A 15,500-nucleotide genomic window follows, 5' to 3' on the forward strand; every position below is an offset into this window, starting at 1 on the left:
CCTCAGGATTCATGTAGATGAATAAACCCATAGTGATGGGTTTTGTTTTGTTTTTACTACTTTAGTAATTAAACTCACTCAAAGGCATCAAAACTTTCTATGTAATGAATAATATTTCCAATCTACCATTATTTTTCTCTTGAAGAAATTATATGTTGTGTTCTTATATATTTTAAAATTAAACAAATAAAAAACTCTTTCTTAGCCATCCTGAATGATAAACTTCTCTTTATAATGTCCTGGAGGAATCATGAGCAGCAAAAAGAAAATCGGACTTCATAGTCAAGATCTAGGCACTACTTCCGGTCCTTCTATTTACTTACTGTTTGACTTTACAAGGGTGCCTGGATGGCTCAGTGGTTGAGTGTCTGCCTTTAGCTCAGGTCGTGATCCCGAGGTCCTGGGATCGAGTACCGCATCAGGCTCCCCACAGGGAACCTGCTTCTCCCTCTGCCTATGTCTCTGCCTCTCTCTGTGTCTCTCATGAATAAATAAATAAAATCTTTAAATAATAATAATAATAATAATAATACCTGTTACTCAGAATAGGTGTACAGCATGAAATTACAACCTAAATTCTGACCTGAATTTAGAATTAGATCTCTTCAGCCATACATCTATTTCTTTCTTTTGCTTTTCTAAAACAGATTTAATTTTTAAAAATAATCTTTATACCCAATGTGGGGCTCAAACTTACAGCCCAGGATCAAGAGTTGCATACTCCACTGAAGACTGCCAGGTGCCCCCAAACATCTATTTCTAGATCATTTGTTTTAAAGACTAAGTGATTTTTTACATGCAGAATAAAATTGTTTAATAAATAGTTATTGTATTGCAATACAACTTTTGTCTAAATGAGGATAAATGACTTTTTACTAAAAGTCATTACTAAATGACTTACCAAACCCTGATGAATTATGTATAGTTTCCTGAAAAGGATTGTTTTACTTCCACATTTATTTGCCATTTTACATTTTTAAAGTTTATTTATTTTTTGAGAGGGAGAGAGTCTGTGAGGGGTGGGAAGAGGCAGAGGTAGAGGGAGAAGGAGGGGCAAAAGGAGGGTAGAGGGAGGAGAGAATCCTAAACAGGCTTAACACTGGGCCCACTCCACACTCAGTGTAGAGCTGACAGGGGCTCCATCTTACAACCCTGAGATCATGATCTAAGCTGAAATCAGGAGTCTGACCTTTAATCGACTGAGCTGCCTGGTGCCCTTGCCATTTTAATTTCTGTCTCTCCCCACATCCTGTGTGTGTGTGTGTGTGTGTGTGTGTGATGCATATTTTCACAGAAAAAAATTATTGGCTTTTGAGAATATTCTGCTCTGGTTTTTCATTTGGTTTATTGTAGTGTGTTCTGTTTTTATATGGTACATGATTTTTGATTCCTAAAAATCCTACATCAAGAGCTTTTCAGATTCTACATCAAGAGCTTTTCAGATTCTATTAGGTTCATTAGAAACGGGGGGCTGGTTCAAGGTATAGGGTTTCCCATTTTGCAGCATAGACTTTTTTTAGAAGCCATGTAGCTGAGCTACTGACCAAGATGAGTTGATTTAGTTTTCTTAACTTGAATCTACTCTGCTGTTCTCTTGGGAGGATATGGCCTAAGAACATACTATACTAAGAGGTTTAGCAGGGAGGGAGCTGGCATTAAACATTTCTGTGAAGATCACATTGGAATCAATGATCTAATCCTGGTAGAAGTGAGTTATTGACTTCTTAATGTATAAGGGAGTCCTTGGTTCCTGAAATTTGGTGCACTCTCCTCCTCCAGGGAACAAGGATATGCTAAAGCCTTAAGGAATGTAAGGAGTTACCTCTTGTGGGAGGAGGAGGTTGGCTCTTTGAAAGTCACAAAGCAGGTCAACATTTCTTCCTTCTGTGTTTTCAGTATTTAACCTTAATATTTATGGTATCACTGATAAAGGAAGCATTCATTTTACATATATTGGCCCTTATTTGAAGGCCCACAAGTAACCCAGCAGATGAAGGAAGAGGAATCTGGTCATAAGGTGTCTATAAACTTTGATGATCTATAGGGAAACAAAGATTGTTTGTCTTCCTCAGCTTAAGAATAACATGTCAAAACCATTAATTCTTTTTCCAGATGAAAAATAAGTTTATTTTCTGATTTGATAGAGAATATCCAATTATATAGAAAATTCAAACAACCCATTATTTTTTTTTGGCAAACATACACATACAGAGTGATATAATTATATGTATAAATAAATAAATAAATCATTATGTATATGCTCATACTATATACCAATGGTTCATAACTGGGGACTATGCTCTCCTTATTTAACCAACTGAGAATTATTGACTCAGTGAGCCACTTTTATTTGTGGCCTGTTTAAAATCTCTCATGATATGTGACAGCAAAATATCAAAAAGCATTACCTATGTACTGCTTTATTATTAGAATTTGTACTCAGTGTTCTTCAGAACTCTCCATGTTAGTGAATAGATCACCCTTTTAAGGCTGTATGTTTGTTTGTTCATTGTATGGTTATCCTTTAAGCTATTTAACTACTATTCCACTGATGAACATTGTGTTTATTTCCATTTCCTTTTTCCTCCTATTATTAACATTTTTGTTTATACATCTATTTGATTATTTTCTTGGGATATTCTATTAGAGGAAGGGTATCAGAGACACAGATGATATTTAACATAGATGTATATTGCTAGAGTGTCTCAGAAAGATTGTATCAATTGACACTCCCATCACCAATTTATGAGTGTCCATATAGAGCTGAAAATCTTTAAGATCATTATTAGTTGATTAGGTGGAAAGTACTGAAGCATTATTTTCTTTTGCATTTTGGATTAATAACGGAGGTGTGCAATTGGTTAGGATCCCAGACTCTGGAGTGTGACTATGTGAGTTCAAATCCAACCTATTAATTTAACTGTTTTTTGACTTTGTGCTGATTATTTAATTTTTTAATTTCGTGGGTGATTCATTTGCAAAATGGTGATAATAATAGTACTAACCTTTGTAGAATTGTTTTGAGGATTAAATGAATTAATATATATAAAGCTCTTATAACATTTCTTGGTAAACTTACTCTCAATAAATGTTAGTTATTGGCGTATTTTTCATATTATCTAATATTTTACTTTTCCATTCTTTAATTGTATATTCAAGCTATTTAGTATACTCTATTATGAAATTCATATTTTATTTATTGATTTGATAAAGCTCTTTTAGTATTATAGATATTAACTACCTGTGTGTCATACATGCTACAAGTATTTTGTTTTTTTGTTTGACATTTGTTTGTACCATATAAGCCTTACCACTGAATATAAGAAAATTTACTTGTCTTAGATTTCTGGCTGAAGAAGCCTTCCTCATCCTAAAAATTATTTTAAAAATTCACCTATATTGTTTTGATGGAATTTAATGATTTTATATATTTTTATATTTAAGTCTCTGACTTAGCTTGAATTGAATTTGATAGCAGTAATGGGGAAAAGTATCCAAGAAAAGCTTAACTTTTTGAGGATGATAAAGTGAACAGTTTGAGCACTGCAAGGACACACAAAATACCAATCTTCCTTTGTCAGGCAAAATTTAAATTTATCTTTTGGGAAATCTTTTTCATTATTTGAGGATTTTAATTTTCTATTATTCTCACTCTCATTTTATGTTTCTCTTCTTTCTGGAAAACATCTACTCTTGGGATTTCTATGAAAGCTTAACAGACTTTTTTCCCAGGAGTCAGTTATTCCCACCATAACAGGATTTCACATTGAGAAAATTGATTTCAAATGTGGGCTTTTTAAAAAAATATATATTTTATTTATTTATTTGAGAGAGAGAACACGAAAGAAAGCAGAGAGCACAAGCAGAGGGGCGGGGATAGAGGGGCAGGGGAAAGAGAGAAGCAGACTCCCCGCTGAGCAGGGAGCCCATTGTGCGACTCCATCCCACCACTCTGAGGACCTGAGCAAAAGGCAGATGCTTAACCAACAGAGCCATCCAGGTGCCCCTGAATATAGGCTTTTTATAAGATTAAAATATTTTCATGTAACAATTCCTGCTATGAACATTATTTGAAGTAAAACTGCTAAAATAATTGCCAATGGAAAAAAATAATTGCCAATGAAGATGAATGGATTTTACTGCTAATTCAAGATCTCTTTGTAATTTGACTCCTGCTGTGCATTGGCCAGGCTGATGATTACATCAATTAATCAACATATTTAATAATGTCCATAGTTATAAAAGTATCCCTACCAATAAATGTGAATGACCTATTTATTATGAACATAACACAGATATCACATATATATATGCACTGGACATCCCTTGTGTGCCATTCTAGGTCCACTTAGCCTCATCTTTCATTCGTCATGGTTCCAGGGAACAATTCTACATAGACTTTGATCTGCTTTGTGTATTTGTAATCAGTATTGCTTTGCCTCAACCCACATGAACCTCTCTGACACATCCTGAGATGCTTGAACACACATGAACAACTTGCAGGTGTGGGAATTTGTGACTTATGAGGCAAATCTTGACCAATGTGGGATGTATATTGACAGAAAAATGCTTTACTCTTTCATCCTTCCAGCAGATGCTTTGGAAATACAGTACATTCAATAAATCTTTTCAGAAGGTGCCAGAGATTTAGCACCTTATTGTACCCAGGAGTGTTTGACTCCATGTTGCAACTTTGTATTGACTATCTCTAATTTTCTATGCACTTTTGTCTCTTCTTGCCCTTCTTGTCCCTTACGTCTGCTCCTGGGATTGTAACCTTTAATAAACCACTAATGCATCATATTCTCTCAGGCTCTGCTTTTGGCATTTCTTAGGATGAGAAACATTAGAAATAATATTTAAAAAATTATTTCTGATCATTTGCATATTATGGTTTCCATGAATTATTTTATTTTAGCTTCAACTACAGAAAACTTAATTACTACAGAATATGACTTTGAAATGTAAAAATCTAATGAAAATGGCCACAGGTTGTTCATTTTTAGTTGTTTTCTTTTATTTTTTTCTATTTTTATTTTTCTTTAAGATTTATTTATTCATGATAGGCATAGAGAGAGAGAGAGAGAGGCAGAGACACAGGAGGAGGGATAAGCAGGCCCATGCCGGGAGCCTGACGTGGGACTCGATCCCGGGACTCCAGGACCGCACCCTGGGCCAAAGGCAGACGCGAAACCGCTGAGCCACCCAGGGATCCCCTAGTTGTTTTCTTTTAAAAACAATACCTAGTATTCGATTTCTTCCTATAGTGGCATTAAATATATTTCAATTAAAAAAAAATCTCCCTTCAATTAACTCAGCAAAAGACACAGAGAATTGTCATTTAATTTATTTGAGATAATAGAAATGCATTACTTGTTTACTTAGACCCTCATTTAAACTTTAAGTTTGATTTAACCATTGATATTTAACCTAAAGAATTATTGATTTTTTGGAAGTGAAAACACAAAGAATCAAATCCTATTATTCATTAAACAATGGCTTTAGTATAATAATTATAATAAATATTTTAAAAATTTAAATGTAGGTAAGACATTGCATTAAACTCCACAAATCAGTAATTGATATAACAGTGAATTGAAAATTGCGAAGTACTGTATTAATTTGAAATTTTACTAGCTATGTAAGATTGTAAATGTGTTTCTAAATTAGAACTCCTACAGGTTTTCTGAATTAAGAATATCTCTTCTAATATTTGGCCACTAGATGTCATGGCAGCTCCGTATTAGAAGGTAAGGGCGGGGGAGGGGTTGACTACTGACAACGTTTTAAGGCCAGCTGCTCTGTTGCTCTGTTGTCATTCTGTCTCTTACAAAACCAGTCATTTTACAAAATGCAGGATCATCTTCAGTCAAAAAATCCAGCTAATTTTGTATATTTTTATGTGCGTGTTGATAAAGAAAATAATTGAAATTCAACCATTTAAAACAAATTCTGCTTTTGGATAATGTTGTCATTATTCTGTACTTAATCTGATTCTATTAAAAAAGAAACAAAACAACACTGTGAAAATTGAAACTGGAAAGCAAAAAGGAAGTTTCTAAAAACCAACTGGTGGCAGCAAGACATGCTGGCTATGACATGGGGAAAAATTGGGTGTAGCTCTTAGGCAATACACGTGTGATTGCAAAAGCAAATACACTGTGAGATGTTAGTTAAAAACATGGGTTTTGGAGTCCCCAAAGTCTAGGTTTTGAAATAGATCTTCCCTTTAATATTGTGTGATGTTTTATGTCCTCATCTACAAAGAAGGGTTGATAATAGTTACCTCAAAACGTTGTTTTGTTTCAAGTGGGCTTGTGACTATAAAGTTTTTAGCACAGTGTCCTACACATTGTACACATTCAATAAATGGCTACTCTCATTATGAAGATGGAATTTCATACCTAATATTTTAAAATGAAAAGCTCGGTACTTCAAATGCAAATTTGAAGGATAAGCTTCAGTCAGTTTTCTAGGCAAAGGATAGCTCTTAAATACAGTATAATATAAACAACTTGTTCTATCATGGATATGAAATAGAACCTACTTGTAACTGCGGCCATGGAAAGGAGTTTCTCATTGGAGTGATCCTCACTAATATCTGCAGACACAATTCCCCTTTTTAAAATTACATTTTTTATAGCAATGACAAAGGCTCTTGCTTTTCTATCTCCTTACATTCCACCTGGGAGTTGGTCATCTGAGTCAGATGCTCTTGTTTGTGCTGGTTCCACCTGTTTCCACTCATCCTGACAGTGGAGCATTTAATGTGGAAAGGGTAGCAGGGCATAATCCCAAGACCAAGCCTTACATTCCAGGGGATCTGAACCAGAGATGATCCCATGACACCTTTTTAATATGCATGGAATAGTGTATTATTGTGGGTGCCAGGGCAACAGACATCTGTCTTTGAATGGGGCTTTTCCAAAATGCTGATGTATATGATACCTAGAAAATAATGCTTTATTTGTGCATATTTGGATAATGATCAGAAATAAAGACTTCAATATTTTAAAAGCATTTCAGCACATAATATTGACATGGCACTATTTCAGAGAGATGAAAGAGGAAAATAGAACTGGTATGGTGTGACTCTGGTAGGAAAGGCAAGATCAAGAAAAAGTGGTGGAGAGAGAGGCTTCACTATCCATTTGTATGGCTTTGCTGGCTTCAGTAGGATTTAATGGTTTGTTCTTCTTCTACTTGCTACAGCTTTCAGTAAACTTTGGTGTAAAATCTGAACAAAGAGACTGAAGATGAGATAAAAAAAGGAAAGTCTAGTGAATAAAAGGATTTACTTCAATAACTCTCCAAATCCTACCACAAGTGAAATGATCATTTCAAATACTATAAGGCAGAAAATGAATCAGCCATAGTACTAACGATTACAGTATGAGACAATGATTCATATGAAAGGCAGCATAATTACTGTGAATATCAGATTGGATTTCAAAATGAGGAAAGATTTTAGTACTTTCTTGGCTAAGGATAAACATAATTGATTTATGAATAATATGAAGGTCCAGCTTATCTGGCAAATATATTGTATTTCATGTAGAAATGAGCTTAAAGGCATTTTTTGCATTTCTATGTGAAACCCAATATTCACATGCCGAGGAAGTGAGGAGGAATAGTGGCAGGGGCCACTGATAGATGGAAGTTCAGCATCAGGCATGCCAGAGTGCAGCCCATCTGCTGCATGGCAGTGGCAAGATCAATGGTGTGTGCCATTGAAAAAATGATAGACAATGGTTTATTTATTCATTTATCTAACATTTAAAATAAAAAATTTGGTATATTACAAAGAATGAGCACCTTCGCTCCCCAAGCTCTTGTGAGAAAATTTCTTCAGGGGAATTGCTTCACAGGGAAAGAGTATATTCTAACTAGTTCAGAATATGGTGCAGGCACCCTTCTAAAGTCAATGTTGTACTAAGAGCTTTCTGCCAATAATGAGTATAAAGGGTTAGAAGAAATCATATTTAGAAACATTTTATAAGGGCACCTGGGTGGCTCAGGTCATCATCCCAGAGTCCTGGGATCACCCCTCCCCACATCAGACTCTGCCCAGTGGGGAGACTACTTCTCCCTCTCCCTGTGTACTCTCTGTCTCTCTGTCAAGAAAATAAATAAAATCTTAAAAAACATTTATAAATAAAATGGACAAGTCCTGTTAGATTCTTTGATTCATTTGCACTTGAGTAACTGTAGTCTCTTGGTTAAGTAGAACTTATTTACTGCTCTGCTTATTTGAGGCAGGGTATGATAGGCAGGGTATCTCTAGGCAGAGATCTAGTCAGGATTCCTGGGTCTGAATCCAGTTTCTGCCAAATATAAGCTGTGTGACTTTGGGCAAGTTATTTAACCTCTCTATGCCTCCATTTCCTTACCTGTAAAATGGGTAGCACTTACTTAATAAGTTTTTTTATGTTGATTAATATTTGCAACGTGCCTGGCACAGTGCCATGTATTTTGCTAAATAATTATACACTTGAATTTTTCAATAATCCTGTAATGAAAGCAAAACATAAAGGGAAATTTTTGTAATTGAAAAGGATCTTTGAGATCTTATAGTTCAAATCCCTTATTTTAAAGTTCTTTGAAAAGTGCCTAAAGTTTTATTGTTTAATAAAGTAATATAACTAACATCTAAATATAAGATTCTTAATTTTCTGGCTGATTTCTCCCACCTCATCACTTTGATTTCTCCTACAAAGAAATTTAAGGAAGAAGAGTTCTTAAATAATGTTTTAGTTTAAGAAATACTTACTGAAGTAAATGCAGTAATAATATTAAGAACTAGAGTTGCATAAATTATAGAAAAGTATATTGATTTTTTTAAAGTATCTGCTATAATTAAGTCTAATTGCACATGACAGCAAACCCCAAATTTCTTAAATAGGATAGACATTTATTTGTTTTCCATGTAAAAATAAAACAGAGAAAAGTATGCAAGGCTTTTATGGTGTCTCTAATGTGGTCATTAGAGACCTGGGCTCTTTCTGCTATCCTATTCCACCACCCTGTGGATGGCTTTAGTTCTCAAAATCATGTCTTGGTCCAAGATGGCTGCTGGAATTCCTGCCCTCATGGCAGCTACCCGGAATGCAGGAAGGAGGAAGGAAGAAAGGACAAACAGGTATTTCCTAAATGAGTTAGTCTTCTTTCAGTAGTCTTCTAGAAAGTTCCATATCATCTTCCACTCCTATCTCATCATCCAGAACTTTGTCACATGTTGTGCCTCACTATAAGGGAGACTGCAAAAGTATTTTCAACCAATTATCAATTAAAATGTGTGTTTTCTTACTGAGGCAGGAGTAGTAATGCATACGAGGTGATAACTAACCATCTATGCTACAGTTAGGGTTAGTTTTTCCTACCCCTGTGCCCCCCTCACATTTCCTTTTCCCTTACCTAGAATCCAAAAGTGCAGCCTTGGACTAAGACAAACCACATATCCATGTAGGAGAAAATAAAATTTCTCTCTCTGAAAAGATTTTGTACTTGTGTATTAGGGTCTTATCGTTGCAAGGAATGAATCATTTTACTCTGAACTAAGAGGAAACGGGAAATCTATTAGAAATTACAGTGGTATTTCATGGAACTCAAAGTTACGAATGAAGGAATTCTAAAGAAAGTCAGTAATGGAGAACATGTTGGAAATACAGTGTTTTCTTTCAACTTCCTGTCATCGTTTCTTTCTGCACATGATTCTCCTTTCTCTGTGAAGATCTGTTTTCTCTGTGTCCATGGTCAGTCTCCCAGCAAGGAATATGGAATTTGCATCCAGATCTCCTAATTTACACTTTATTATAACAATTATTTAAACTTTTGTTTCTCCTTTAACATAATACAACACAACAGAATCTGTTCTCCTTACTGATTCACTGTCAACTCCCAATTACACTGACTTTTGATGTATTTGAATACAATAACTACCTGTGTAGACCAGAACCTTGAAATCTGACTTCCAGAAATGCCTTATAGTGTCTCTAATACTAGTTGACACTGCATACTAAGTAAACTTCCACTCTCAGATATCTTCTTTTCTCAAGTTATGTATTTTCATTGATTGATAGCAAATGTTTCAACTACCAAATACACATGATGACTATTTATTTGAGGCATGGTGCTTCTCGGACTTCTGATGACTCCCAGATATGCATTTTCAATTCAGATCTCCCCTTTGAGCTCCAAATCCTCATTTTAAAAAATGAATATTTGTCACTTTAAGTTAGATGTTTCCTAGTATCCATAGTACCTTCAAACTCAATATATCATAAACTTGTTTTGAATTCTTTATCTTAAGCTGCATCCACCTAGGCATCCAGTAATCTCGCTGCCTCTTCACTTCTACTGCCAGTTAATTGCCAAGTTGTACAGAATCCATCACCTAAAGCTTTTATTTGTTGTACGTATTGCCATAAGTTATACCCTTATAATCTTGTTTTTGTATAATTGGAGCTACTTCCTAATCTTATTCCCATTCTTCAGGTTCATTTATTCTCAGCATTGTCTCAAGCACAACTTTTTAAATATATAAATATGATTTTGTCACTTCCTTACTTAAAATTCATTAGCATTTCCCTTTTACCTGCAGAACAAAGGTCAAAATCCTTCTTAGCCACAGAAGACTGTTTATTATTTGACTTCTTTATATCTAGCTAATTTCACCTCCATTGATTCTTCCATATGGTTTGACCTCAAAGAATTATTTGCAATTCCCTAAATGTAACTGCAAAGTTCATACTTCTGTGATGTTGCATATGTTCTTATTTTCCTTTACTCTAAATGCTCTAATTCTGCTCAGTCCTTTTAGTGAACTTCTACTCACCTTATGAGACTCTGTTCAAGCATTAGTTCTCCGAAGGCCTCCCTGATAGGCATGCTATTTGCTCCCTCTGTTTTTCTCTATTGTATCTTTAGAAGTTAGTGTCTTTCCCTTGTTGGATCACGTATCAGGCATATTTGAGAAGTTAGAGAAGGAGACTAAAGAGGATGCTACAATTGTCTCCCGATGTCTGGTCTGTTCACATGCAGTGCTGGGATTTAATTAGGCATATGGCTGCACAAGTGAGAACATTTCCCAGCCTTTCTTTCACCATGTGTGGCTATGTAGCTGAGTTCTTCACCTTTAAAGTAAAGGCCTTCCCTTACTCTTTTTTTCTTCCTCACTTACTGGAATCTGGGTATGATGAGTCCCTGATGACTATACAGATATGGGCAACACCCCAGGTTGGTGGAGCAACAAGTCAGAAAAGACCATTGTCCCTGATACTGGGGAGCTACCATGTCTATTCTGAACTGCTTACAGTTTGACCATGATGTGAGCAAGATAAACTTTATTGCTTAAGCCCCTGTTTAAGAATATTTGTATTCAAATACAAATATTCAGATACAACAGGTCCCGTAGCCTAGCTAATATACTCACTCCACTCTAGGACTATAAAAGGAGTTAAGGAACTTAGATTTATTAATCTTTGTATACTTAACACCTAGTTCAGGGCCTAAAACATAATGCAACATCAAAAAGAAAAGGTAGTTTAAAGAATAGATAAAGTTGTAAATGGTTACAACTTAGATATGAACCAAAAAAATCAATATTCTTTGTTTTCCTATAAATGGGGACTCGAGTCCCCATTTTTTAATAATGAGGGACAACTCAATGTTGCCAATTTAAGATAATTAGCACTTTCAGTTAAACTTTTAGCCTGTTTTGGGTAACAACTTAGTAATTATGATTATGTCATTCTGGCCCTCATGGGAGGTGGTAATGGTGGTTATCTTGTGTTTCCTTCTGGCATTAGGAGCTGGCCAGCTGACCTGCTGGACCTTCTGTATTTTGGCTTCCATGGAGGTGTCATTCATTTCTCCTGGTCTTGGATGTTGGCCTCTGTCTCTGATACTAAATTCACACCTCATCATGGCCTCCAGTTATTATTCCCACTGCAGGCCTTTTTTGGGCTTTTGACTCTCACTCAGTCTAGTCTGCATTCTGCTAAGGTTGCTAGATAACTCTTGGCTGCTGCATCCACACATTTCTGGAGTGCTGAGAATTGTAGGAGGAAGCTCACAAGCCTATCATCTAGGCACCCCCTTCAGCCACACTATTTCAAGTGCAGTATTGGATGGAGGACTTCTTTACCCAGCTCCTGGATTACACTCTTGATAGCCAGGCAATGATCCTTCTGTTCTGGGATCTCTTCACACTTATCTCAGATTTCTGTCCATATACCCAAAGATGCCTCTTTCACTCCTGTCACTTTTACCAACTGTTATTTACCCAAGAAGATGGAGAATAGATCTTTTCTCAAATAGCTACCAATATTTAGGCTCTAGTAAGTCACCGTAATTTCTTCCTTTCCTATCTACTGGATGATATAACCTCCTTTTGAGTTAAGATCACTTTTCTTTCTTCATGATTAAATTTCTCATACTCTAGGGTTATGGCACAAACTCTATATTAGTCCTCCAGGCTGTGACTCTTTATATGCAAAACCAAGCTTTTTGTACTAAAGTATACCTTTTTCACTCTTAAAGTCCTCTCTTGATTTTCAAGGCAAGTGAATATGAAAAAAAAAAATAGATTGAAATTGAAAAAAATAAATAGATTCAGTACTTCAGTTGACTTTGACATTCTGGTCTCTTTTCCTATTTTAAGGAATGTCAGTACCAAAACAAGGCTTATTAGGGAAAACTTTTATTATTATGCACCCTATTTCCATAATATGGTTGTAAGAGATTCACTCGTATAAAGAGTTTTGTTTTGTATAGAAAATAGCCTGATATTATTCTACTTATACATGCAATCTTAAGTATATATATATATATATATATATATATTTCCTACCTTCTGCCTCCCCATCTCCCACAGTATCTTAAGCAAGGTAAAGCAAAACATCAGAAACTATACAACAATTTTATCAAAGTGTTTAGTTTTTCTCCTGGAGACACAGGAAGACATATATTTTCCAGCAGCCCTTGGAGTCTGGGGGTACTGTGTCAATGAACTCTGAATGGATAGCAAGTAGAAATGATGCATGCCACCTCCAAGCCTGGTCATAAAAGTTGCCATGCAATCTTTTTTTGCTCTTCCTTCCCAATCACACAACCTGAAGGGAAAGATTTTGATATGGTGGAACACACAATGGAAAGAGCCTGAACCGGAAACCTGACCACTTGGAAGAGATTTCCAGGACATCTCCTGGCCAAGAACTTTAGCTTTGGATTTTATATGAGCAAGACTTTTGAATGAAGCCACTGTGATATTGGAATTTGGAGTTGTTCATTGCAGGTTAATATTGAATAATACATTTAGAAGAATTAGTAACAGGAGTCCACGGATTAAGAGCTGCAATTAGAGGAAAGCAATTGAGAAGACGAAGGAAGGGAGATTAGAGCCAAGTAACCTGGTCTTCTACTGAGCCCCATGGAACAGATGGAGAAGTTGGATGGAGAATGGAGGAGTTCCTGGAGGTGTTAATAGCTGTTGGAATTTTAAGAATCAAGGTGGCTAATATTTAATTAAAATGTTTTTAGGATATAATATTTGATACATATGAAATTATAATGATATTTAATTTTTAAACATAATAATAAAACAAACACTTGTGAACTTACCACCTAAGAATGAGAACATTATCATTACTGTTGAAGCAGCAACTGTATGGATAAATTTTAGAAATAGGATGCAAAGCAAGTGTCAGAAGATTATGTACTAAATTATAACATTTTAAAATAAAGCTCAAAAAGAACCCCCCCCCCAAATAATATTTAGGGATGCATCCATGCTAAGTTTTAAGTTTCTATATTGTGATCTTTTGCCCTAAACCTTTAATAAAATTTTGACTTCTGTTGGTACCCTAGGATTAGTCTCAAAAGAGCAACAGAATAGGGAAAAGTTGCAATGTGCTTTAAAAGTTAGAGAATTATGGTGGAGCAGTAACTGGGAGCCAGAAGTATTTAGAATCTACCTAATCTGAGACGTCTGGGTGGCTCAGTGGTTGAGTGTCTGCCTTCAGCTCAGGACATGATCCCTGGGTACTGGGATGGAGTCCCACATCAGACTTCCTGTGGGAAGCCTGCTTTTCCCTCTGCCTATGTCTCTGCCCCTCTTTCTGTGTCTCTCATGAATAAATAAATAAAATCTTAAAAAAAAAAGAATTTACCTAAACTACCCCATTATCCTGAATTTCTGAAGAAACAGGGGGCTGAACTCTAGATGTCCTACCATAAATGGAAAAAAGATTCAAAGGGAAGGCTGACCTAATAGGTTGGAAGACCTGTGGATATCCTGGGAGCTGGCATCTGGATTACATTTGAATGAACTTTTAGTTATTTTTAGTTTCATATTGTTGCCACAATTAAACACAGGGTTTTTTTCCCCCTCTATTTTTTGCTTTTGATCTGTATTCCCAAGAACCCCACCTAGATTTTTAAGGGAGAAAGAAAAATAGTGTTAGTAAAAGCAGCTTTTGAAAAACCTGTATTTGACAAAGTTGACAATTATTTAACTAATTAGCATAATATTCACTGAATGCCTACTAGATTGCAGTGATTGTGAGAATATTTTAGCTCTTTTTTTTTCTCTTCATTCTTGCCTTAGATTTAAGGTATTGACAAACAACTATAGTCTTTTTTATGCTGATGTGCTGATGAGGTGCTGGGGTATGGTATGAACTACCATAGTGAGGTCTTTGTCAGAATCTTTAGAACAGAGGGCAGACATCCTTCCCAACAAGAATGGCTTGGCATAGAGCAGCCTGGGTGCTGACAGCCTTTCCAGGAAATTGGTGGCCTTGGTGTTGCTCAAGGTGCTTGGCTCACCCTGCTCTTACCCGCAAAGGGGTGATTTTATAGTTCAAGAGAAGGTTCAGGCTGGCATGAAACAGTATAAGTGGTTTTTATTATATGGGTACCTCAAGCCTCAATGCCAAGTACATGAAATTGCAATTAATGGGACAAAATAGTGACTCCACTTCTGTGTTATCTTGGGCATGTCACTTCACTTTTTGGAGTCTGTTTTTCCTTCTGCTAAGTTAAAGGTACTAATACTGAACACAGCGCATTCTCCCTTTCCCTCTGCCTGCCACTCCCCCTGCTTGTGCTCTCTTTCTTTCTTTCAAATAAATAAAATCTTTTTTAAAAAGAATAAAATAAAATATAGATATATAAAAATAAACTTTGTCAACTCTAAAGTACTCTACAAATATTAGAGACTCAAAATTTGGAAGCTGTGGGACCATTAAACTGAGTAAATCATGAACTGAATTACATGAGCTTTGAAATCACTCCAAGTTCTAATTTTTTGTTCATTCACTAAACTAATATTTGTTGAGCATCTACTATTCCAAGTATTGCTTTAGGCACTTGAGATACATCTGTAACAACAACAACAACAACAACAACAACAACAACAACAACAACAAAGCAAGCAAGCAAGCACAGAATATCTGAGTCTTCTCGATATAATCTTTGCATAGATTTAATTCTAGAAAATG

This window comes from Canis lupus, chromosome 32 (genome assembly GCF_011100685.1).
Source record: "Canis lupus familiaris isolate Mischka breed German Shepherd chromosome 32, alternate assembly UU_Cfam_GSD_1.0, whole genome shotgun sequence".
Taxonomy (NCBI): Eukaryota; Metazoa; Chordata; class Mammalia; order Carnivora; family Canidae; genus Canis; species Canis lupus.